Source organism: Pan troglodytes, chromosome 1 (assembly GCF_028858775.2).
Source record: "Pan troglodytes isolate AG18354 chromosome 1, NHGRI_mPanTro3-v2.0_pri, whole genome shotgun sequence".
Classification (NCBI taxonomy): domain Eukaryota; kingdom Metazoa; phylum Chordata; class Mammalia; order Primates; family Hominidae; genus Pan; species Pan troglodytes.
Window position 1 is genome coordinate 206,225,226 of NC_072398.2, and position 24,506 is coordinate 206,249,731.

Sequence of the window (24,506 nt, forward strand, 5' to 3'; positions counted from 1 at the left end):
CTTTGGGAGGCCGAGGCAGGCAGATCACGAGGTCAGGAGTTTGAGACCAGCCTGACCAACATGGTGAAACCGTCTCTACCAAAAATACAAAAATTAGCTGGGCATGCTGGTACATGCCTGTAATCCCAGCTACTTGGGAAGCTGAGGGAGGAGAATCACTTGAACTTGGGAGGCGGAGGCTGCAGTGAGCCAAGATCATGCCACTGCACTCCAGCCTGGGCAACAGAGCAAGACTCTGTCTCTCTCAAAAAAAAAAAAAAAAAAAAAAAACTGGCCGGGCACGGTGACTCACGCCTGTAATCCCAGCACTTTGGGAGGCCGAAGCAGGTGGATCACGAGGTCAGGAGATCAAGACCATCCTGGCTAACACGGTGAAACCCCATCTCTACTAAATATACAAAAAAAAAAAAAATTAGCCTGGCGTGGTGGCAGACGCCTGTAGTCCCAGCTACTTGGGAGGCTGAGGCAGGAGAATGCATGAACGTGGGAGGCGGAGCTTGCAGTGAGCAGAGATCGTGCCACTGCACTCCAGCCTGGGTGACAAAGTGAGACTCCGTATCAAAAAAAAAGAAAAAAATTAGACCCTGGTAACGGTTGCACAACTCTGTGAATATACTAAAAACCATTGAACTGTATATTTTAAATGGGTGAATTATATTGTATATGAATTACATCCAGTAAGTTGTTTTTTAAATATATACATATAGATTATAAATATAAATATATACATACTGAAGAAGATTTTAATTTGGATTACATAGGTTTGTTTTGTTTTGGTATCTTTAGCAGAGACAGGGTTTCACCATGTTGGCCAGGTTGGTCTCAAACTCCTGACCTTGTGATCCACCCGCCTCAGCCTCCCAAAGTGCTGGGATTACAGGTGTGAGCCACTATACCCGGCCTGGATTACATAAAGTTATGATTTCATGTTACAAAAACATACATGTCTACTGTTTTCTTAAAAATTAGAAAACCAGTCTGAGAAACACATAGTGAGATCCCATCACCACAAAAAATTTTTTAAAATTAGCCAGGTGTGGTGGCTCATGCCTGTGGTCCCAGGCTACTCAGGATGCTGAAGCAGGAGGATCACTTGAGCCTGGCAGGTCGAGGCTGCAGTGAACCATGATCACACCACTGCACTCTAGCCTGGGTGACAGAGTGAGACCCCATCCCAGAAAATAAAAATAAAAATTGGCCTGGCACGGTGGCTCACACCTGTAATCCCAGCACTTTGGGAGGCCAAGGCGGGCGGATCACGAGGTCAGGAGATTGAGACCATCCTGGCTAACATGGTGAAACCCCGTCTCTACTAAAAATACAAAAAAATTAGCCGGGTGTGGTGGTGGGTGCCTGTAGTCCCAGCTACTCGGGAGGCTGAGGCAGGAGAATGGCGTGAACCTGGGAGGCAAAGCTTGCAGTGAGCAGAGATAGCACCACTGCACTCCAGCCTGGGCGACAGAGCAAGACTCTGTCTCAAAAATAAAAATAATAATAATAATTTTTTTAAACTCGAATGATTAAAGAGAAAACTTAAATAATCCCACTGACAGAAATAACAATGAATCTCTAGATAGAGTCTTAGCATTCATTTGGGTTTTATTCTTATAAAAGGAGTATTTTCTTTACTTTGCTGTCTGGGTGTTCCTCACTAGCCTCACCCTCTTCCCTTCACACCTCTGTGGTAATTCTTGAATTGCCTAATACTGGTATTTAATCAGAAACTGCTGGATTAACTCCAATATTGCAGAATAGGGGTCAATGGCAGATGCCAAATATTTTAATGTTTTACTAAGTCAAGATTAAGGAACTGCTCACTTAGAAAACCTAGTTTAATCAGTCTTTAGAATAGTCAGATTTTTAAACACCTAAGAAGAAAAGCTTTAACTTCATTCTTCTCTTTATTTATGTTTATGGAACTGAGGGTAAGGGGTGGTGATGACTAGGGGAAGAGAGAAGTTAGGATCTGAAAGTAAGGACAGGCTCCTGACCATTAAATTATTTTCCTCGACATATTTTCTGGGGAGCGTATAGAGTAATGTGTTGTTAAAGAATGAACTTTAAAACTTTAATACCTCATTTACCTTTAGTATGAATTCATCTAAATTAGCCGTCTAAATACACAAAATGGTTGCTTTGATTTAGACTAACTTAAAGTCCGAAAACAATGCGATAAATGGGCAAAGTCATCTGGCTTCTATTACCTATTTCTTCAGTTTTTCTTTTTCTCTTTTTTTTTTTTTTTTTTGAGTTGTAGTCTCGCTCTGTCACCCAGGCTGGAGTGAAATGGCACGATCTCAGCTCAGTGCAACCTCTGACTCCCGGGTTCAAGCAATTCTCCTGCCTCAGCCTCCCAAGTAGCTGGGATTATATAGGCACCTGCCACCATGTCTGGCTAATTTTTGTATTTTTAGTAGAGACGGGGTTTCACCATATTGGCCAGGCTGGTCTCAAACTCCTGACCTCATGATCCGCCCACCTTGGCCTCCCAAAGTGCTGGGACTACAGGCGTGAGCCGCCGCGCCCAGCCTATTTCTTCAGAATTTTTTCTAAACACATGCTGGAACCAAGTTTGGAGTCTAGCTGTTTTATAAGCTGTTCTTCTACAGGGTCTGCAGAGCATGTGAGAAACCACAGTTTAGAATCACACATACCTAGGTTTGAATCCTGACTTCCCTAGTTCATTAGCTGTGTAATCTTCAGTAAGTTACTTAACATCTGTGAAACTTGACTTACTATATACCATGTTATTGTGGGGATCAAATAAGTTAGGATACACACAGTTCCTGGCACATGGTAAGAGTTTTTAAAATGTTACTTGACTTAAAGACATTCCATGCAAAGAACTCAAGGCCTAACAACAGATTCTTCAGTTCCAGCACTTAGTGGTTAGAATCCCTAGATTGCTTTATTCTTTTGGAAAACAAGGAGAGAAGGGAAAAAAATCTAAATATCTTCCACATTAAATTATTCCAACTGACATAGATTACGACCCGATGCTTTAAAAAAAAAAAAAAAAGGTCTACATAAAGTTTAAATGTTCACTAAATAGAAAAAAGCAAAGATATTTTTTCTTTTTCTTTTCTTTTTTTTTTTTTGAGACAGAGTCTCGCGCTGTCGCCCAGGCTGGAGTGCAGTGGCGCGATCTCGGCTCACTGCAAGCTCCGCCTCCCGGGTTCACGCCATTCTCCAGCCTCAGCCTCCTGAGTAGCTGGGACTACAGATGCACGCCACCATGCCCGGCTACTTTTTGTATTTTTAATAGAGATGGGGTTTCACCAGGTTAGCCAGGATGGTCTTGATCTCCTGACCTCGTGATCCGCCTGCCTCGGCCTCCCAAAGTGCTGGGATTACAGAATTACTATGTGTCCAGCTCTGTCTATATAAATAAAACAGCTAAGCAGAGGATACTGCAAAGACTTCGGTTGCTACCATTTCCTTACTCAGCATCACCAATTCATGAAATCTGCTCTTCAGATAAAAGCTTTTGCCATTTAGAGAGGAAATGATTAGCTTGAAATTACATCAGGATGCCCAATTACCAGGGCTAGATGAAACTCCAGGACAGACTATTAAGACTTCACTCACATTTACCTTATTGAAGACAAATCTCTCTGCTCGTCCAAAACAAGCTCTTCACATGTATTAATCTAGTTAATCCTGATATCCTCTTGCTCAGCAGAGAATGGTGGTTAAGACCACTAATTTAGAGCCAGACTCTCAGACAACTCCACTACTTCCTACCTAAGTGACTGAAAAACTGGGCCTGTTTTCCTTTTCTATAAAATGGGAATAATAACCTCATTGGATAGTTGGGAGAACTGAATGAGTTCATACATATAAAGGACTTAGAACAGCACAACACTCAAGGGACGGGGTTAGGGGAGTTGTTTGTTGTGTACCTTTCACACTTTTTGATATTTGTAATATGGACATGAATCTTTCATTTTAAAAAGCCAAGCAAACAAAAACCCTCCCATCAAAAACATATGAAAATAGAGTGAAACACAAGTTAAAGAATGAATGTGGAAAAACTCTGAAGATAAACAAAATCTGGGTGACAGAGCAAGACTCCATCTCAAAAAAAAAAAAAAAAAAATCAAAACTGGAATGAAGAAGTTTGCCCCATGGTTAAACTTTGAATTCCTCATGATGCCTTTTGCACTCAGCTCTCTGTAGGCCAGTAACTGGTCACTGTTTGTTAGGGTCAAATTTGGTAAATAACAGTCTATTCCCTTCACGCTATCATGTCTTAAATTTGGACAAACTCAAACTTAAACTAAGCCAAATAGAATGTCAAGGACAATTTTGGTGATCCAAAGTCCTTTACAGATCAAGTGCTATTAGATGGTTATATCTGGTTCAGAAGACAATTACAAATTTTTCTTTTTTATTTTTTTGAGACAGACTCTTGCTCTGTCGCCCAGGCTAGAGTGCAGTGGCACAATCTCAACTCACTGCAATCTCCACCCACTGGGTTCAAGTGAGTCTCCTGCCTCAGCCTCCCAAGTAGCTGGGACTACAGGCATGCACCACCACACCCGGCTAATTTCTTGTATTTTTAGTAGAGACGCGGTTTTGCTATGTTGCCCAGGCTGGTCTCGAAATCCTGACCTCAGGCGATCCATCTGCCTCAGCCTCCCCAAGTGCTAGGATTACAGGTGTGAGCCACCACGACCGGCCACAAATTTTTATTACTGTATTATACTACTAAATAATTTGGCATGTCAGGGGGAAAAAAAAAGATTCTGTTGTGATGTTAGGGACCAGGGCTAATACCTGACTAGCAGAGCAGGCTGGATTTTCCATTTGGAACCTATCTAACCACAGGGCAAGTCACTTAACCTCTTTGGGTCTTAGTTTTCTGGAAAAGGCAGGTGGGGAGAGAGATTAATTTATTGAAATTATAACTGTAACGTAACAACATTACATACACAAGATATATCCCTACTCTTAGGGAATCCACACTGAAGTATTTGGGGATAAAATGCCACAATGTATGCAACTTATGAGAGAAAGAGCAAATAATAAAGCAAATAGAGTAAAATGTTAACAATAGGTAAACCTAGGTAAACAGTATTCTTTGAACTGTTTTTTTGTTTTTGTTTTGTTGGGTTTTTTTTGAGACAGGGTCTTGCTCTGCTGCCCAGGCTGGAATGTAGTGGTGCCATCATAGCTCACTGCAGCCTTGAACTCTCCAGGCTGTAGTGATCCTCCCACCACAGCCTCTGCAGTAGCTAGGAATACAGGCAAACATCACTACGCCTGGCTAATTTTTTTACTTTTTTGTAGAGACAGTTTTGCTCTGTTGTCCAGGTTAGTCTTGAACTCCTGGCCTCAAGCAATCCTCCTGCCTCAGCCTCCGAAAGCGGTGGGATTACAGAGCCACTGTGTCCTACCTCTTATGCTTGTAACTTGTCTGTAAGTATGAAATTATTTCCAAATAAAGTGTTTTTTAAATTATTAATCTAGTTTCCACTTCAGTCCTAATAGTTTCTAAATACATTACAGCTCACTTTTATTGTCCATCATTTATATATTATCTTCAAGAGCAGACAGATATCAATCTTTTAAAATTAAAACTTTTTTTTTTTATTCATTCACCAGCCATGTGAGGACCTATACTAAACACCAGAGATCTGGTGATGAATAAGAGAAGAAATGGTTTCTGCCTTTGCATTACCTATAGCATCCAAAGTCTAATCTGAATCACCTAAGAATTTCAGAATACCCTAAAAGTACAAAATTTCAATTTAGAATACAATGAAACTCAAAATATACTCCATGACCTTACTACAAATAAAAAAGCACCTGTTTAATATTTTCTCAAAAGTGACATAAACATCTCCCGATAAATCATGGTTTTGTGAGTTTCAGTTTTATGGGCTTGCCAGTGGTTCCTCCTCTGAGTTAGTAGTTCAGCTTATAACAGTACATTTGATGTTCTCTTGCTTTAGTCTAAGTCACTGTGAATTGAAGTCATTCAAATGTTGAATGGGAGAGATGATTCACCTTCCAGTAGTTTTCAAAGGTTATCTGTTGCTGTTTCTTTCAGTAAATGACCAAATTATGATCAATTACCTAACATAATAGTTTCATTAAAAATAAAAACCATATAGCGTACAATAGTCTTTAAAAATTAGGTCCTACAAGGCCCGGCGCAGTGGCTCACGCCTGTAATCCCAGCACTTTGGGAGGCCAAGGCGGGCGGAACACGAGGTCAGGAGTTTGAGACCAGCCTGGTCAACATAGCGAAACCCCATCTCTACTAAAAATACAAAAAATTAGTTGGGCGTGGTGGCGGGCACCTGTAATCCCAACTACTTGGGAAGTTGAGGCAGGAGATTCCCTTAAAGTGGTGAGCTGAGATCGCGCCACTGCACTCCAGCCTGTGCAACAGTGCGAGACTCCATCTTTAAAAAAAAAAAAAAAAAAAATAGGTCTCACAAAGTTCTCCATCTTCTTTTCCTAGAATGACTTCCCCACTGATGTCCTTGAGGACCCACAGCACTGCTCCACCCCCACTCCCGTTCATCCTGTACAATAAGGCCACATAAATCTGGACCCTTATGTGACTACAATCACATTAACCTCCCTGAAATGATCACTGCCACACCCGTGCTTCAGGTCAAGCTCAAGTCTCACTATAAGAATTCAGTTACCTTGCCGGACGCGGTGGCTCACACCTGTAATCCCAGCATTGTGGGAGGCCAAGGAGGATGGATCACGAGGTCAGGAGTTCAAGATCAGCCTGGGCAATATGGTGAAACCCCATCTCTACTAAAAAAAAAAAAAAAAACAAAAATTTGCCGGGCATGGTGGCGTGTGCCTGTAGTCCCAGCAACTCGGGAGGCTGAGGCAGGATAATCGCTTGAACCAGGAAGACAGAGGTTGCAGTGAGCTGAGATTGTGCCACTGCACTCCAGCCTGGGTGACAGAGTGAGACTCTGTCTCAAAAAAAAAAAAAAAAATTCAGTTACCTGTCCTTTCAATTTCTTTTTTTTTTTTTTTTTTTTTGAGATGGAGTTTCACTCTTGTTGCCGAGGCTGGAGTGCAATAGTGCGATCTCAGCTCACCACAACCTCCACTTCCCAGGTTCAAGCGATTCTCCTGCCTTAGCCTCCCGAGTAGCTGGGATTACAGGCATGCGCAACCGTGCCCAGCTAGTTTTGTATTTTTAGTAGAGACAGGGCTTCTCCATGTTGGTCAGGTTGTTCTCAAACTCTTGACCTCAGGTGATCCACCCGCCTCTGCCTCCCAAAGCACTGGGATTACAGGCATGAGCCACCGTGCCCAGTTGTCCTTTCAGTTTCTATCCCAGCTTCTCAAACTCTGATGTCATCACAACTTATTAGGCGATCTTGTAAAAATGCAGATTCCGATTCAGTAAATCTGGGGTGACAACCAAGATTCTGCATCTCTTACAAATTCCCAGGGAATAGCAAGCCTATACCATGTATTTAACAATTAATCATGATTTGCCTAAAGTAAAACAAAGTACTCAGAGAGAGGACAAGAAGCACCTACTTTAGATGACCATGGAAGACCTCTTAGACATAAAGAATGAGAAGGAAACAGCCATGCAAAGAGCCAGTGTGACAAGATTGCCATGAGTACATGAGAAAGTGGTGTTGGCAGGGGCCAGATCGTGAAAGATTTTCTAGACCAAATTAAGTGTTTGAATTTTATGCAAAGAGGGAACAATTTATTCATTAACTTAACAAATGTTTACCAAGTACCTACTATGTTGAAAAAAAGCATTTAATACAACATTTAACAGCAAGGACTGAAGGCAGAGTGCCTGGTTTGAGATATTGATTCTTCTACTTAAGCATGAGTGTGATATTGGGTAAGTTACTTAAACCTCTCTGGGCCTTAGTTGCTTTGTACATATAATGGTTGGGAAGAATACCTACTTCACAGGGTTATCATGAATATAAATGAGTTAATAGATGAAAAGCTCTTAAAATATTGTCCAGCATGTGGTTAAGTGCTCAATAAAACAGTATGTGCCAGAGAACATATTCCTGACTTCATGGAGCTTCCACTGGTGGGAGGGGAAAGGGGGTAAGGAATGCCAGAACAGGGTAACAGGATACCACTGAAGGGTTTTGATGGGTGCAACATAAGGGCAAAATCTGATTTCCATTTAAGACAATAAATAACACTCTGCCATATGGAAAACAGATCAGAGGCATCAAATGATGAAGAATTGAAGCTGGGTGGCCTCTTGTGGTAGTTGTGGTGAAATGTGCTTTGGATCAGGTAAAAGCAATGGACATGGAAAGAAAAGTGTAGATTAAATTGAATTGGGGTAGCATAATCCTAAAGACGTGTGGATGGTTTGGATGTGGAAAGCGGGAGAAAGAAATCAAGTAATTCCTACATATCTGCTTTGAGCAACTGGGTCAAGGAAACCTCAAGATGGGAGTAAGGGTAGGCCTATACTTTGCTGGAGGTTGGAAAGGGAAATAAATCCCTTTAAGAGATACCACAGATCTGTAACCCTGGCATTTACATCTTGGAAATACTTCTCGAGTATGGAGGGCTATAAACCAAAATTAACATTGTTTACCTCGGGACAGATCTGGGGAGAGGTAGGGACAGGAGATTATTTTTATTTTATTTTTTGAGACAAACAGTCGCTCAGCCACCCAGGCTGGAGTACAGTGGCGCAATCACGGCTCACTGCAGCCTTGACCTCTTGGGTTCAAGCGATCCTCCCACCTCAGCTTCCCAAGTAGCTGGGACTATAGGCATGTACCACCATGCCTGGCTGATTTTTGTATTTTTTGTAGAATCAGAGTTTCACTATGTTGCCCAGGCTGGTCTCGAACCCCTGGGCTCAAGCTATCTGCCCACTTTGGCCTCCCAACGTGCTGGGAGTACAGGCGTAAGCTACCATGCCCAGCCTGGGGGTATTAATTTTATATACTTGTGTCCTGTTTGTCTTTTTATAACAAGCATGTTTTTCTTTTCTATTCTTTGTAGATTTAAGAAAATTATTTTTTTAATGTTTATACATGATAATCTCATTACTGTCTCTAATCAGTGCCAAAATGTTAAACTGCTTAAATATAATAGAACTTCTTTTGAATAAATGCTAAATGCAAAGTAGTCATTCAAAAACTACTAGATGAAATAACAAATGGAATTAATGTCGTGAGTTTCTTTTGAGTACTTTTGTTACTTGCTTGAAGTATATGCTGAAGATGGAAAGAAAGGCTTTAATCTGTAGGAAAATCAAATCTGAAATATCTCAGCCAGAACCACTTTTTAAAACAAACTGTCAGATGTACAATGACCAGACTTTCCATCTAGGCACAATAGACCCATGATGAAAACGAGTTCTGCTTGTTCACATTTACTCATCAAAAGCCTAAAAGGAGGAACAAAGTCTATTATCTCTTCAGAATAACTAATAAATCATATAATTTAAAATATTGACTGTCCGGAGGCAATATCTCTTCTTTTTACAGAGGGTCCATCCTTTTTTCTTACAAATTCTTCATCAAAGACATATTCTTTAGTGGTGGAAAAAAACTGAATGACAACAAATTTAAGAAAGAAAAAAAATGACGAAAGCTACAGTCCCTTTTTCCTAGTCTGGATCTACCTTGATTATATTCCCTATAAGTATCAACTACAATAAATCAAAATGTTACCAAAATGGTCCAGAAACAAGTTAAAAGCTACTATTTATTGAGTAGTGTATTTTGCAGTTGACATGCACTATATAAAACTAGTTTTATGTATTTCACAATAACCATATGAAATTAGGGGTTGTTGTCCTCGTTTCATATGAGTTTCAGATGAGGAAACTGAGGTTCAGAGAAGCTCAGTAATTTGTCATAGGTCATACAACTGAGGAGTGTCAAAACTGAGGTTTAAACTCCAAGGTCCATACTATCTACCAACCACTATGATAGTTTCTTACACCAGAGCAAAGAAGGAGATGCTAGAATCTCACCTGCTTGATCTCAAGATTCTTACAGAACCACCACCATCTCACTCATAGACACTACTATCAAGTAAGATAAATTACCAGAGCTACGACCAATATAATGTAGGCCACAAATGTTATATTAAATTTTCTAGCAGCCATATTGAAGACTTAAAAAGAGTACTTACTTTGACAGCATGAATACTAAAATTGGGACAATTCAAAACAGATTAGCATGGCCCCTGTTCAAGAATGACGCACAAATTTGTGAAGCGTTCCACATTTTCTTAAAAGTAAAAGAAACAAGTGTGATTAAATTTTTTTATTTAACCCAATATATCTAACATCATTCAACACATGATCAACATAAAAAGTTATTACATTCTTTTCTTTGTACTACATCTTTAAAATCTGGTGTATATTTCATAATTATAGTACATCTCAACTCAAACTAGACATATTTCAAACACTGAATAGCCATGTATAGGTAGCGACGATTGTATTGACAGCAGGCATCTAGAGAAAAGGCCTCTGGGCACCAATGTCACCAAGACCAGATACTAAAGATGATGTACCTGACTCATTAACTCAACATTCAAGCTCTCAGAAACTATTTGTTCTTTTTTTCTTTTTTTTTTCTCTATCACCCAGGCTAGAGTGCAGCGGCGTGATCTCGGCTCACTGCAACCTCCACCTCCCAGGTTCAAGCGATTCTCCTGCCTCAGCCTCCCGAGTAGCTGGGATTACAGGCACATGCCACCACGCCTGACTAATTCTTGTATTTTTAGTAGAGACAGGGTTTCACCATGTTGGTCAGGCTGGTCTTGAACTCCTGACCTCTTGATCCGCCCGCCCTGGCCTCCCAAAGTGCTAGCATTATAGGCGTGAGCCACTGTGCCCGGCCTGAAACGATTTATTCTTATTTCAAACAAATTTTAACAGTTTATCTGGTGTACTGAGCCACAACAAATTACAATAGAAAATTAACGGAAATGGGCTGCATCAATAGAGCTAAGTTGGCAAAGGAAGAAATACAAAATACACACACACATGCACGCATGCACCCATCCACACATGCACACACACACAGGAGATTTAGGTTCGAAAAGCACAATAGCTGAGGCCATTTAGCAGAAAGACAAAAATAGTCTTACATGCCTCAACGGCTCCCGAGGCCATTGCTGCATTACTGAATTTATATTCAGAATGTTGACATTAATTGGCAGTTAAACCCAGCATTTTCGGGGTTTTTTTTGAGACGGAGTTTTGCTCTTGTCGCCCAGGCTGGAGTGCAATGGCATGATCTTCGCTCACTGCAACCTCCGCCTCCTGGGTTCAAGGGATTCTCCTGCCTCAGCCTCCCGAGTAGCTGGGACTACAGGCCCCTACCACCATGCCCAGCTAATTTTTGTATTTTTGGTAGAGACAGGGTTTCCTGACCTCTGGTGATCCACCTGCCTCAGCCTCCCAAAGTGCTGGGATTACAGGTATGAGCCATGACACCTGGCCAAACTCAGCATTTTCAAAAGTCAAGGAAGCATTAATATATTTTAGAAGTACTTTCATTTAAAATAAATTTCAGAACTCTGTATTATTTTTGCAATTTTTCTACAAATCTAAAACTATTCTAAAATTTAAAGGTTTCTGTTTTTAAAAAAATAAATTTGAGTCTTCTAGTAAGACCAGGCAGTTCCTCCTATAGGATCAACTCAGCCTATCATAACAGCTATAACTTCCAGACAAAAACACCTGAAGGCACTGGAGAATGACAAAAGCAGGCAAATATTGGAGGGGAGTTGGCACTTGGAGGAAGGGAACTGCACTGGACAAGTTTCCCCAAGTTTTATCTTTTAGCCTTGCACCATGCAGGGCAGCTAAAACTCCAATGGAAAATTCACAGTTCTGCTGACTTTAAACGCCAAAAAACAGTCTAGAGCAACCATCACCACTGCAAAGAAAATAAAGTAAGACGCCATTAAAAAGAGAGAGAGAGAGAACCAGCACAGGGGAGCCCTAAAATCTGCATAAATCTGTCTAAATCTCTCGCTGATCCGTGAAACACACATGCACAGAGCAGGCTCCAAGTAGGCCAGCTAAGAGAACTGAACTGAAATGTACACTGCCACCTACTATGGGGGGACAGTTTTGCAGCTTGAATTCAAGTAAGTTAATCAATTGCCTGCTTTAGAAAAGAAAATCAATGCTTTTAAGACAGGCATAACAAAATTTATACATATAAATTATCATTTATCATTTGTAATATCCAGAATATAATCCAAAATTACTCCCTATAAGAAGAAATGGAAAAACCTGACCCATTCTCAAGAAAAAAAAAAAAAAAGTAATCAAGGAGACTACCCTAAGATGACCCAGATTCTACAGTTTGCAGTCAAGGATTTTAAAGCAGTTATGGTAACTATGTTCAAATAACAAAAGAAAAATATGCTCAAAATAAAGGAAGACAGGAAATCTCAGTAGGGAAAGAAATCACACACAAAAATGTAAATTCTAGAACTAAAAACTACAATATCTAAATTATTTTTTCATATTACTAGATTGGCTTAACAGTAGAATAAAGAAGGAAAAGAAAAAAAAGAAAAGAGAGGGAAAGAGAAAGAAAGAGAAAAGAAAGAAAGAAAGAAAGAAAGAAAAGAGAGAGAGAAGAAAGAAAGGTCTGTGAACATAAAGACAGAACCAAGAAATTATTCAATTTGAAGAACAGAAAAAAAAGAGCCTCAAAGACCTAAGGGAAAATACTAAAACATTTATATTTTAGAGTTCCAGAAGGAGACAATGAGGAAAAAAATATTTCAAGAAATAACGGCCAAAATTTTCCCAAATAAAGACAAATTTACAGATTCAAGTTTCATGAACATCAAGCAGATTCAATACAAATAATGCCATACCTAAGTATATCATAATTGAAATAATGAAAAGCAAAAAAAAAAAAAAAAAAAAGAAAGAAAGGAAGAAAAAGAAAATCTTCACGGTAGCTAGAAAAAAACAACACACTGCATACAAGGAAATAATAATTTGAATGACTGTTGAATTATCATTTGGAGTAATGGAGGCCAGAAAACATGGAATCACTTTCTTTTTTTTTTTTTTTTTTTTTTTGAGATGGAGTCTCACTCTGTCACCCAGGCTGGAATACAGTGGTGTGATCTCGGCTCACTGCGACCTGTGCGTCCCAGGTTCAAGCGATTCTCCCACCTCAGCTGCCCCAGTAGCTGGGATTACAGGCATGCGCCACCACATCCAGCTAATTTTTGTATTTTCAGTAGAGTCAGGGTTTCACCATGTTGGCCAGGCTGGTCTTGAATTCCTGACCTCAGGTGATCCACCCACCTTGGCCTCTCAAAGTGCTGTGATTATAGGCATGAGCCACTGCCCTCGGTCTTTTTTTTTTTTAGACAAGGTCTCGCTCTGTCGCCTAAGCTGAAGCGCAGCTCTCACTGCAGCCTCGATCTCCAGGGATCAAGCCATCCTCCCACCTCAGCCTCCCAAGTAGCTGGGACCAGGCACCTGCCACCATGTCCAGCTATTTTTTCAATTTTTTGTAGAGACAGGGTCTCACTAGGTTGCCCAAGATGGTCTCAAACTCCTGGGCTCAAGAGATCTTCCACTTCAGCCTCCCAAAGTGCTGAGATTACAGGCATGAGCCACCATGCCCAGTCAAGAACATTTTTTTAAATGCTGAAAGAATAACAATAACAACAATAAAAATCAACTCAAAATTCTATTTCCAACAAAACCATCTTTAAAGAATGGAAGAGAAGTCAAGACATTTTCAGATACAACTATTTAGAATGTGAAAGTCTGGCACTAAATGACTTAATTTCAGAAACACAGAACACTAATTTGTTTTTATTATATTAATCCATGATTATTTTATTTAAAAAAGAAGTTACTTAGCTGGGCGTGGTGGCTCACGCCTGTAATCCCAACACTTTGGGAGGCCAAGGCAGGCGGACTGCCTGAGCTCAGGAGTTTAAGACCAGCCTGGGCAACACGGTGAAACCCCGTCTCTACTAAAAATACAAAAGAAATTAGCCAGGTGTCGCAGTGTGCACCTGTAGTCCCAGCTACTCGGGAGGCTGAGGCAGGAGAACTGTTTGACTCCAAGAGGCAGAGGTTGCCGTGAGCCAAGATCGCACCACTGCACTCCAGCCAGGGCCACAGAGGGAGACTCCATTTATACAACAAAAAAAATTAAAATTAAAATAAAAAAGAAACATGCTCCTTTATAATTATTCTCACTTTGGTTACATCAAAAAAAAGTGCATCTCTGGCTGGGTGCAATGGCTCACACCTGTAATCCCAACACTCTGGGAAGCCAAGGTGGGAGGATCACTTGAAGCTGGGAGTTTTGAGACCAGCCTGGACAACACAGTGAGACCCCCATCTCTATGAAAAATAAGAAAATTAGCCAGATATGGTAGTACACACCTTTAGTCCTAGCTACTCAGAAGGCTTAAGCAGGAGGATCACTTGAGCCCAGGAGGTCAAGGATGTAGTGAGCTATGATCTTACCACTGCACTCTAGCCTGGATGACAAAGTGAGGCCCTGTCAAAAAAAAAAAAAAAAAAAAAAAAAAAAAAGGTGCATCTCAAACTTTTTCATTGTCTAGCCCTCATTTTAAAAAAATATCTGCTAACCAAAGATAAATTCACTAACTGCCAGGGTCTTCCCTTGTTTATCAACTAAAGACAACTATGTTGGGAGATAGGTGAAATGCTTCTGCAAGTCAAAATGCAGCAACCCACTTTCCTTAAGGGTATACACATTATACTGTAGTATAAACTAGATTCACAAAGAATCCCAAGAGTACAAGAAAACAATGAAATGTTCAAGAAATTAATATTATTCTTCCCCATCTATGCTTAAGGCAGCTATTTCTGTTCATCAAGTTCTCAGACCAATTTTAACTAGACACTCCACCAAGAGTTCAGTAGTAGAGTCAAAAATCCAATTTTCCCTTTGTAAAAAACCTAAATTCTGCAGAAAGGTTTTTCTTTTTAAGAGATTACATTCCAGGTGAAGTGTGAAAAAAGAGAGATTACAGTTTAAGTAAACAAAAGGAAAATAAAGAATTCAGAGGGTAAATGAGATATGTGGGGGACTTTTAAAACACAATTGCTTGACATGCACAGAAAATTGGCTGTAAGGATATATACCACAATATTGCTTAAAGCCAAATTTCAGACCTCTAAATGACTAAGAACAATGGATTAATGAAGATGACAATAAACAATGAAAAACTGCAATCATGAAAATGCTATACAATATTTTATTAATAGTATAAAATATTAGCTCTCAACAAACATGAATTAATGAATCTTCCTCATTTGTTTTAATTTTGGATTATGTATTTTTAAATGTTCATTAAAATATATTACAAAATCAGCCAGGCGCTGTGGCTCACACCTGTAATCCCAGCACTTTGGGAGGCCAAGGTGGGTGGATCATGAGGTCAGGGGTTCAAGACCAGCCTGGCCAAGATGGTGAAACCCCGTCTCTACTAATAATACAAAAATTAGCGGGACACGGTGGCGGGCACCTGTAATTCCAGCTACTCAGGAGGCTGAGGCAGGAGAATCGCTTGAATCTGGGAGGTGGAGACTGCAGTGAGCTGAGATCGTGCCACTGCACTCTAGCCTGGGCGAGAGAGCAAGACTCCGTCTCTCTCTATACATACATTACAAAATTAGTTTCTGCAAAAATTATATATTCAACACTGTATTTCAGCTGTGCAAGTTAATATTCAGAATTCTTGTCTATCTTCTTTGCTGGCCTAAAACTTCAAATATCTGAAGAGTATAACATAGCAGGATGTTTCTTACTGAAATATTTTACTTCGGATTTCAATGCACAGGTTACTCAAATATGATGAAGGAAAATTCTATAAATTTGACTGGCTTTAAAAAAAAAAGAAGAAGAAGAATGGTTCTGTGTCTGCTTTATTTTAGATACAACAAACAAAATCTTTCCTTAAACTTTCTTTCAGGAGTTCACCTGGGAAATAAAATATATTCTTTCGGGTCAAAGAATTCACTCCTGAAATATATTTTCTTTCTTTGGCAAACTGCCTCCATTATCATGAAGAATTTGTATTGGCTCTATTTTTGTTATCTAATAGATTGCTTCTAATTATGAGAATTTAATTCTCTGGATCTGACGTTGGAATCTCAGGGCTCAACTTTCTGCCTAAGCCTAAGCTTAAGCCAAGCCTAAGGCTACCCTGGCATATAAAATAATACAAACTGGACTGAACATCACCTCCAAGAAATACACCCACTTGACAGATGAGGTAGCAGATCAATTAGGATACACAAACATGAGATAGCAGATCAATTAGGATACCCATAGGACTTGAACCTGGCCTTCCAGTTACATAATATTCTAGTTCTCTAAACCAATCTGTTAGGTTTAGACCAATAGCTATATAGTGAGCAGCTAGTTACAAAACCCCAATTACATGTCTCAAGTTCAATAACTGAATACTACTTTTATCTCTGGTATTTTACTATGAGGTAATATAGAACACAATAACAGAAAATATTTAATATATTCTCTCTTACATGCTTATATTCCTATACTATGCACACCAATTTGCCAAAAAACACTAATAAATGCTTACTGAATTAATGAATTATCTCCTATATATAAAGGTTTGTGGTAGGGGGTAGATATAAAAGATGAAGAAAATAGTCCCTTAGTCTTTAGAAGAACATAATAATTTTTTAAATTTAAAATATAAAAAGAAGAAAAAATAAAATAATTCCTTATCCTTGATCTCCTGGAATTTACATTCTAGCCTGGAACAAAAATGTAATTAAAGGTGATTCAGATGAGTGGCAGAATATAAAAATGCACAAACTGCCCCAAACAGTAGGAAAGAGTAGTTCTGCTAAGGGAACAACATGGTCAGAGAAGGATTCAGAACAGATTTCAACTTAGGCTTGGAGAACATTTAGTTTCATGAACTGATCCCTAAAACCCCGAAATATGTTAAGCTAAACTTTTTACACAATTAGTTGTATTCCAAAGTATTTATAGTAAGATGCGCCACAGATGTGTGTATATAGTTCTTCTCTTCAGAAGCATAGCACGTTCGTAAGGGCTTGAGTGTTTAGGAATGCTTGCAAAGGGCTCTAAGAAGGAGCACAAGAGTTGGAAATAATTATTGTAAGAATGCTTTGGGGGACTTTTCAAAGTCCTTATTTGAGAAGGACATGTGCTGTGACCAGAAGCAGATTTATTCCATCATTCCGTTCTACTACAATCTCTCTAACCAGCCAATCAGAAGAAATCCTATTACCATTTAGCCATACTGAGATCTGCTTTAATGGTTAAAAATGGAATAAACCAAGAAAATACTAAGTAAAACACATGTTTCTTACAACTTACAAAGATGAGTCCAGCCTCACAGTAAAAATATGTGACAAAGACTCAAGGATAAAACCAACTCAAAAAACAAAAAAAAAGAAGAAGAATTGGTGTGAGGAAAATGACAAGGTCAAGAAATTAAAGAAGCTAATTTATTTATAACCTCCCCTCAAAGGGAGGCATAAGTAACTATGCTTCATATACAAAGCAACTTTTTAAAAATTTGTGTGCTTGTTTTACAGAAAGATTCCTTATAATTTTTTTATTCTTTTTTTAAAGAAGCAAAGGCAGGCAGACTATAAGACTAATCAGTTTGGTAAGTGAGCCAAAAGCAAGGGGGGAAAAAACAGATCCAAAAGCACTGGCTGATCTCATTAGCTTTGCTTAAGAAACTTTATAGATGTGACTTCACTCCTGGATTACACGTCTATATTTAGTTTATACCTAATATGGATAAAGTCTTGAACCAACAGTCATTTCCTCTCTCCACAAAAAGAAACTTCCTTGCCTTTTTTTTTTTTTCTACCAACCTCTGAAGGGGGAGGAAGGGAGAAAGGGAGAGGGCAGAAAGAAAAGAACTCACAGAAAAATAATTAACAAATTAGTATATGATTTTTGTTAAACTTGAACCATTTAGACATTTCTCAATTGGAAAACAATCCTAAAATCAAAATATGTGAGGCCAAGCACAATGGCTCATGCCTGTAATGGGAGGCCAAAGTGGGAGGATAACTTGAGTCCAGGAGTTCAAGACCATCTTAGGCAACACAGTGAGACCTCATCTCCACAAAAAATTAATTTAAAAAAAATTAGCTGGGCATGGTGGCACTGCAAGTCCCAGCTACTCAGGGGGCTAAAGGAGGAGGATCACTTGAGCCCAGGAGGTCAAGGTGGCAGTGACCTGTGATGACACCACTGCACTCCATCCTGGGCAACAGTGAAACTCTGTCTTAAATTAAAAAAAAAAGACATTCAAGTCAGGTTCCTTAACAAGTTTATAAATAAACCCTCTAAAGTGCTTTATAAAATACTAATTAACCAGGCCCCCAAAATGCAACGAGGTGAGGTAATGGAAATTTTAGTTGCCTTTCAAATTTTACCAAGAGAACTGAAAGCAACCAAAGTCATCTAATGAACCATCTAGGCTCACTAGTTGTTAGTATGTTTTAGAAATATCCTTAAATATTCTCAGAATTTTTTTTTCAGGGTGACTGAAAACAGAACATAAGAAATTCTGTTAGGAAAGCATTCAAGTTTCAAATAAATAGAGAAAAATAACATAAACAAAGTTATTGATTCAGGTTCTGAAATCCCAAAGACGTTAGTACAAATTACAGTACTGCTACTTACTGGCCCTGCAACCATACCCAAACAATGATCTCTCTAATTCTCATGTGTTAAACAGTATTGATAGCACCTATTTCAAAGTTTATATGAGGATTAAATTAGCTAACACATGCAAATGGCTGGCACACTGTGCCTGGCCCATAGTAAGCACCCAATGCTATCTATTACCTCATGACCATTATTCTGGCTTTAGTAGGGAAACAAAAACTTACTGATCATTTTTTATATATCTGTTTATTCTGTATAGTGATAAATTAAGTAGCTTCAGAAAACTTATAACATTATTATAAAATGAAGATTTTAAAGTCACTTCATGATTCTTACATTATGTTTTTTTGTTTGTTTTCTTTTGTTTTGAGACAGGGTCTCACTCTGCCACCCAGGCTGGAGTGGAGTGGTGCAATCACAGTGGCTCACTACAGCCTCAATCTCCTGCTTCAGCCCCACTAGTAGCTGAGACAGGCATGTGCCACCATGCCCCGCTATTTTTAATTATCATTAAATAAATGATAGAGATTATATCTACCAATTACAGACATGCTAAAGTTTTCTTTTTTTTTTTTTTTTTTTTTTTTTTTTTTTTTTTTTGGTGAGGCAGAGCCTCACTCTGTCACCCAGGCTGGAGTGCAGTGGCACAATCTTGGCTCACTGCAACCTCCACCTCCTGGGTTCAAGTGATTCTTCTGCCTTAGCCTCCCGAGTAGCTGGGACTACAGGCACATGCCACCATGCCTCCTAATTTTTGTATTATGAGTAGAGATGGGGTTTCACCATCTTGGCCAGGCTGGTCTCGAACTCCTGACTGACTGCCTCAGCCTCCCAAAGCACAGGGATTACAGGCGTGAGCCACCGCACCCGGCCGACATGTTAATGTTTTAAGCTTTATTATCTCATTGTGGTATAAGATGAAAAAGTCTAAAAACAATAATCTTAGAGTCTAGAAAAATTAGGAGACTTCATTTTTACTCCTTAAAAATTACTAAATATAAAACCTGTAGATCTACACTATCTCAACTTCTTCCAGACAAATTAAATAAAAAGAGCTTAATCTCTTCTTCTAAGAGAAATGTAGACGTGTTAAAAATATAAGCACGTCTACATTTCCTTTAAAGAAAGCATTAGATAAAGGCTAGTTAATATATGACCTGTTCAGTTGTAAAGGTGAATACCACAAAAATCAAGAAATAGTGAAATTTGGTAGCACAGGAAGCCAAAATCCATAATTCAAAAGTACTTTTACCCAGCACTTTGGGACGCCACCGCAAGGGGATTACTTGAGTTCAGGAATTTGGGACCAGCCTGGGCAACATGGCAAGATCCCCATATCTTAAAAAAATGAAAATTTTGGCTGGGCGTGGTGGCTCATACCTGTAATCCCAACACTTTGGGAGGCCAAGGAGGGCGGATCACCTCATGTCAGGAGTCCGAGATCAGCCTGACCAACATGGAGAAATCCCGTCTCTACTAAAAATACAAAAATTAGCCAAGCGTGGTGGCAAGCGCCTGTAATGCCAGCTACTCGGGAGGCTGAGGCAGAACTGCTTGAACCTGGGAGGCAGAGGTTGTAGTTAGCCGAGATCATGCCACTGCACTCCAGCCTGGGCGACAGAGCGGAACTCCATGCCAAAAAAAAAATATATATATATATATATACATAATTTTAATTAAAAAATTTTAATTGAGTATTTGTACAGAACCAATAAGATCCTATGTCATAGATTATTCCTCTTTACTTTTGCGCTTTCACATTAAAAAAAAAGAGAGAGAGGAAAAAAAGAAAAACATTCTCACTACTAATGGACTCTCAAGCTTTAGCTACAAGTCCAGCAAGAGCTGCTGAGGCCGATGGACTAAGATGGCAGAGTCCAATCTGACTGTCCTTTAGTTACCTAGTAAGTGTCAACAGGATCAGGGTTCACTGAAGTTAATTCAAGAGCAAACTCAAGCTTAACCTTGAACTTTTTTTGTACTAACCCTGCTCTTTTGATAAAGAATGAAAAGTTCCCACCTGGTGGTAGTGGCAGTCTGGCAGATGCTTCTAATCCTGAAGGTTGAAACCACATATGGTATATTGAATATATAAACTAACCATAAGCCAAGCCAACATGGTCTTAATTCTGCATTCCTAAAGGCAAAATAGTAAGCAAACAAGGCTTACTATGAGTTAGACTCTAAGGGCTTTTCTTATATTAACTCTTATAATCTTTACAAAAGCCCAAGATTACCCCAGTGGGGACACCAAGGCAACTAGTGAAGGGTAGAACTAGGATTCAAACACAGGCCACATGGCTCAGGAGTCCACACTCTTAGCCACTACATCAAGCTTGTCCAACCTGAGGTCCGTGGGCCACATGTGGCCCAGGACCGCTTTGAATAAAGCCCAACACAAATCCATAAACTTTCTTAAAACATTATAAGGTTTTTTTGCTTTTTCTTTTCTTTTTTTTTTTTTTTTTTTAGCTCATCAGCTATTGTTAGTGTATTTTTTGTGTGGCCCAAGATAATTCTTCTTCCAGCGTGGCCCAGGGAAGCCAAAAGATTGGACACTGCATACTCTAACAGCATAATACTAAAGATCCAGTCTTCCATAATGATGACTCAATTGCCTACTTGAAATATTAATTCGAATGGTCTTCAATTCCAAAAGAAACTATTTCAGCACCTAGACGGAAATACTGGCTAGGCGTGGTGGCTCACACCTATAATCCCAGCACTTCAGGAGGGCAAGGTGGGAGGATCACTTCACGCCAGGAGTTCAAGACTAGCCTGGCCAACATAGCGAAACTCTGTCTCTACTAAAAATACAAAAAAATTAGCCAGTTGCAGTGGCACATGTCTGTAGTCCCAGCTACTAGGGAAGCTGAGGCACAAGAATCACTTGAGCCCAGGAGACGGAGGTTGCAGTGAGCTGAGATTGTGCCACTGCACTCCAGCCTGGGTGACAGAGTGAGACCCCGTCTCAAAAAAAAAAAAAAAAAAAAAAAAAAAACCGTCTGGGCAACATAGCAAGACCTGATATCTAAAAAAAAGAAAAAAGGTGCAGTGGCTCATGCCTATATTCCTAGCACTTTGGGAGGCCAAGATAGGTGGATCATTTGAGGTCAGGATTTCAAAATCAGCCTCGCCAACATGGTGAAACCCTGTCTCTATTCAAAATATAGGCCGGGCGTGGTGGCTCACACCTGTAATCCCAGCACTTTGGGAGGCCAAGGTGGGTGGAACAGGAGGTCAAGAGATTGAGACCATCCTGGCCAACATGGTGTAACCCTGTCTCCACTAAAAATACAAAAATTAGCTGGGCGTGGTGGCGCACCTATAGTCCCAACTACTCAGGAAGCTGAGTCAGGAGAATAGCTTGAACTCGGGAGGCGGAGGCTGCTGCAGTGAGCTGAGATTGTGCCACTGCACTCCATCCTGGCAACAGAGCGAGACTCCAGCTCAAAAGAAAAAAAACTAAAATTAAAATTTAAACAAATTTTAAAAATTAGCTGGGCATGATGGTGGGCGCCTGTAATCCCAGCTAGTTGGGAGGCTGAGGCAGGAGAATTGCTTGAACCCAGAAGGTAGAGGTTGCAGTAAGCCAAGATGGCGTCACTGCTCTCCAGCCTAGGTCACAGAGTGAGACTCCGTCTCAAAAAAAAAAAAAAAAAAAGAAAGAAAGAAAGAAGAAAAAGAAGGAAAGAAAAATACAAATGATACTTCAAGTAAACAATCATCCCTGGCTCTGATTTTGGGATCTATGATCTCAAATATTTCAAAAGATATAAAGAACTTTTTACATGCAATACGGAGGCAACGGTATAATCTAACACAGGGGTTCCTGCTGAGTCATCAGGACAATAGCTGCTCTCAACACTCCTCATCTTAATGGCTATCAAGCCACATGCTCAGGGTCAAAACACAGTTGCAGACTCTCCCTTAAAACTTTTTTACTTTGCAAGGAAAAACAAGTAAATCTGTTTATTTCAATCTAAAATATGAACTGAGCCCAGTCATTTGCATCACCCTCTCGACCTATTTCTCTGGCTTCTTGTTAGGCATTTGCTTTTTCCCAATCGTGTGATCTTTTAGTTCTTCTTTTCCTCCCAACCTCCTCTGAAATTAAGCCTGTGCACGGAAAAAAAATAAAAGCTTCTATATATTCCTTCAGCAAATATTTTATTGAGTAACAATCAAATGAGTTAATATTTCATAGATGTAGTCAATACAGTGCCTGGCACATAGAAAGCACTCCATAAATGTATATATTATTTCAATTAAATATGAAATGCTTTTCCATATATACTTCTTCTATCTCATGCATTTAAGAAATCCAACAGAAAACAAAGTCAATGGGAACAGTATCTATTCTAAATATAGGAAAACCAGATCTTCCTAGAAGTGAAAAGGCCTCCCAGGCAGTGAGTTACAATAACTCTAGTGGAAAATATAATCCCATCTAAGATAATTGTGTATAGTACGCCTTCCTTATAGCTCATTCATTACTGACACCTGAGGGTACATTTTCTTGCTTCCCAGAGCTTAGAGCAGTTCCTAGTAGGCACTTAGTAAAGACATGTTTAATGAAAGATTTTTTAAATTTGTAGTCTCTGTACTTACCAAAAAACCAACAACAACAACAACAACAAACGCAGTGAGAGAGAGTTAAAACACAAAGTAAATAAACAAAACACAAAGTAAAAAAGGAATTTAGGGCTTTAGTGGTGAATCTCAAATTTGCTTGAAAGATTATTTTTAATAAAAGACAAAAGAATCAATTTTGGCAGGAATCCAGATGCCCTTCTGTGAAATGCCAGAAGATACCAGAGTATGAATTTTTTTTTTTTTCCCTTGAGATAGGGTCTTGCTCTGTCGCCCAGGGTGGAGTACAGTAGCACTATCTTGGCTCACTGCAAACTTCGCCTCCTGGGCTCAAGCAATCCTCCCACCTCAGCCTCCCAAGTAGCTGGGACCATAGGCGTGTGCCTCAATACACAGCTAATTTTTGCATTTTTTGTGGAGACAGGGTTTCACATGTTGTCCAGGCTGGTCACGCAATCCACCTGCCTCGCCTCCCAAAGTGCTGGGATTATAAGTGTGAGCCTCGGCCAGACGTGGTGGCTCACACCTGTAATCCCAGCACTTCGGGAGGCCAAGGCAGGTGGATCACCTGAGGTTGGGAGTTCGAGACCACCCTGACCAACATGGAGAAACCCCGTCTCTACTAAAAATACAAAATTAGCCGGGTGTGGTGGCACATGCCTGTAATCCCAGCTACTCGAGAGGCTGAGGCAGGAGAATCGCTTGAACCCGGGAGGCGGAGGTTGCGGTGAGCCAGAGATTGTGCCATTGCACTCCAGCCTGGGCAACAACTACCGACCAAACAGTGCTGCTAAGCAGATGATCCTTTTCCAAAGCACAGCACTTATAAAGAATATTTTTAGCCAACTATAATTTACTAGCAGTAGGTTAAGGTCTATCAACTATACTTAAGTGCATTTACTCATTCAATAAGACTTACTGAATGCCTATTATGAGGCAGACAATCTACTAAATATCGTGGTGGATGCAAAGATGAGTAAGACAAGGAATCTACTCTCCTGGAGCTTACTTTATTATAGCAAAGATAAGACATACATGCAAAACTATCAACAAAATAGATAACCGAAGAGTCATATAAGAGGCATGAAATATGAATCTTGAAGGATTAACAAAGGCAGACACATTTAAATGGAGATTTACAGGATTATGGAGTTTAACGGGAATGGAAGAGATGGGAAAGGTTGCTTCAGGGAAACAAGATAGCTCATATGGAAACAAAGAAGAGTTCAATTTAGCTGGACTGTA

General features: G+C 39.7%; 1 protein-coding gene and 1 non-coding gene across 2 annotated transcripts in view; one reads left to right on the top strand and one right to left on the bottom strand.

Moving 5' to 3' along the window:
• The window catches only part of CLIC4 (chloride intracellular channel 4), a 95,300-nt gene that overhangs the window by 52,779 nt on the left and 18,015 nt on the right, over nucleotides 1–24,506 (bottom strand). The window lies entirely within an intron of this gene.
• Nucleotides 10,124–10,230, top strand: LOC112207054 (U6 spliceosomal RNA). The gene has a single exon (XR_002941533.1). It is a non-coding gene; the product is annotated as a U6 spliceosomal RNA (small nuclear RNA).